General features: G+C 39.9%; 1 long non-coding RNA gene across 1 annotated transcript; it reads left to right on the forward strand.

Annotated features, from left to right (window-relative positions):
- Positions 1 to 2,109: 2,109 nt before the first annotated feature.
- On the forward strand, positions 2,110 to 2,587 carry LOC306840664. Its single transcript, XR_013781362.1, has 2 exons — positions 2,110 to 2,217; positions 2,324 to 2,587. It is a non-coding gene; the product is annotated as an uncharacterized lncRNA (long non-coding RNA).
- Positions 2,588 to 2,843: the final 256 nt, after the last annotated feature.

Below are 2,843 nucleotides of genomic sequence, written 5' to 3' on the forward strand. Positions count from 1 at the left end.
CAAAGGTTGTTGTTTTTTTTTAATACTGCGCAAAATACTCGGACACACACACACTAACCCTCCCCTCGGTTCCTGTTCTCCACTCCTTTCATCAAGGATTAAGTTTGTGCTCTGGAGCTGGTGCATTCATGTCACTCACTCAAAATGTTCCCCAGTTAGAGTATCAAGTTCAACCAGAACAGTAACAGAGACAGACAAGAACTTTAGAAAAAGCATTCAAGCTAATACATTTTTGAATATGAAGAGGCTTTGTAGTATCAAACTCCTTTACTCTTTGATACTGCAAAGCATTGCAAATCAAACAATATGATATTCCTGAGTGAGTTTTTTCTTTGTTTGTGCGATCAGATAACTACAAAACATGAGCGTTTATGAGCTATATCATTATCGATGACATCTGTTTCATAATACTGTAGTGTCTTCTATTTAAAATTTGTAAAAAAAAAAGTTCTTATTGCTGTGATTGTGGATATAACAACTCGATTAGCTATCGAGTGTATGCCGAAAAGAGTATTGGAAACTTAAACTTAAATACAATTTAACATAATGAAGATGGAAAACTATACAAATACTTTCATTAAGTACTGTGATTTCAGACAGATGTAGACCTGGCTTTGTTTGTTGCAGCAGTCTACACAGACACAACAATCCAATCATCTGGTTCCAACCAGATTCAGAATCAGAAATCCCAGGAGGAAATTCGGTTGTTGCCGTTGCTCATCATTACCAGGCAGGGATGACACTATTGGTTGGTGATGAGGACAGCGAGCCTAGCGCTTTTCTTCTTACTGTTCTTGGTGGCACCGTCGACCCAAATTTTTGTGGTAGACTGCGCACAATTGCGCAGTGTGATCAGAGCCGCGAGACAATTGCCAGATTTCCTGGACATTCCTTCACAAAACGACATCACCATGACAAGCTTGTTGAGTCTAATTTCCCCTTTAATCGTGACATAAACTACAGCAGGAGACTGCAGACCTCCAGCGCAATTGTTATGATTTACAGTAGGTGAGTAGCTTGTGCTTTTTTGGGGATTAAAGTCGTATGTGAGAAAGAGAGAGAGTGAGTGAATGAGAGCGTTTTTGCTAGTGTTTGTGGGCTACCAAACCTCCATCTGTACGAGTTATCTATTTAAAATTGTGAATGCTCCAATCCAATTTAACTCTTGCAGTGTGAGCATATAAATCATGAGCTGTGGTTGTGCATCATAAATAATTTGGTCGTTTGATGTGAGCTGACATTCCACAACTTTTCTACAATGGTTCACTGTTTACCAATCTTCACCTCAACCCAAGATAAGAGAAGACTAGATAACATGTTCAGTGTCTCCAGTCATTTGTTATCTGATCATCTGCAACACTCGAGACAACAAGTAAAGGTCACGCACAACTATTATAGTTTATCTCCATTTAAACATTAATATGCAAGGCCTCATGTGACATTTCCACTCAGTGAGAAACCCATAGTGCTGACGGTCTTAGTGTGTTTTCTGCTCAATATCTGCTGTATCACTCCCATGCGAAACATTATTTCTCTAACCACGTAAAGTAAATTTACTTAATGAGCAAGCAAGCTTTGTACAAACATACTATTTATCATGCCGGATTCAAATCGTTGAATGATCACTGAGATGTATTTAATGTGTCAACAACAAAAGTACACTGGCCAAACGGGAGCTAAGTTCTGACAATTTATACCTGATGTCCTGGATGGACCACACACCTTTTTCTGGTATAATATGTAGCTCAGACTTGACAAATGTGACACACATTTCACGGTTTATAAAAGCTTCCTCCCTGGAGTGGAGTTAGCAGCAGCAGTAGCTCATCCAGATAGTCCATCTCTCATGTACTTCTTGATTAATGCATCCAGATCATCTTCACACGTTTGGGGATAGTGTGCGCCATGGTTTAGTCTCAGAGAGCCCTGGATGTAATCCGTAACATAATTATCATAATGTTAGAATAATTTTATAAAGACTGTTTCAACAGACAGTTTTTTCTTTGGACCTGATCTGTTATGTTTTGGTTTGTGTGTTTCCACATGTGTTTGTTTTGGTTTTTTCCCCTGTCTGTCACTCCCTCTGTGTGCTCCCTGCTCTCCCTAATTAATCATTGCTTTCAGGTTAGTGCACAGGTGTGGTCATTTCAATCTACTCAGTATTTAAGCCGGCTGCTTCCACACTGCCGGCGCCAGATTATTGTTCTTCCCTCAGTGGTTCGTACTCTCCGTGTCTTTTCCGAATATTTAGTGCTCTGTAATTGCTTGTATTATTCCCTGTCGTGTTTATTGACCCTTCGTGTTTTTTCTCCCTCTCGCCTAGTTCCCAGTCCTGCCCGTCCTGTATCCTGTGCTTCTCGTCGTTCGTTCGTCTTCGTCTGGCTTCCTCACGCGCCTTTTTTTTATATTTCTTGTCACACAGTTAGAGTCACTTAGTTTCCTTGTTTCACATAGTTGAGAGTCACGTAATTACTTGTAGACATTTTGAGTCACTTTAGATTTATGCTACACATTAGTGTCACTCACATTTCATATTGTATTGTTTTCCACCGTGTCACCCGCTGTTTAATAAATTATTGTTTTGTCATTCTGTCTCTGAGTTGTGCGTTTGGTTCCCAGCCCATTCTGAATCGTAACATGATCACTAAAAAGACAGACCATTACACTTCTTTTAATCAGCCAAAGCTACCAATTCAAATGTATGGATGGTAATCATTTCACTCCGAGTGTGCATGGCAAATAGTTCTGGGGCTGGTTGTCACCAATAGGTCTAAAAGACCGTTCTTAACAAAGGAGTTGATTACACCAGCAGAACTTAATCTCAGGCTTAACTATGGCCACTA

The sequence above is a fragment of the Symphodus melops genome (assembly GCF_947650265.1).
Source record: "Symphodus melops genome assembly, chromosome: 19".
In the NCBI taxonomy this organism is placed as follows: domain Eukaryota; kingdom Metazoa; phylum Chordata; class Actinopteri; order Labriformes; family Labridae; genus Symphodus; species Symphodus melops.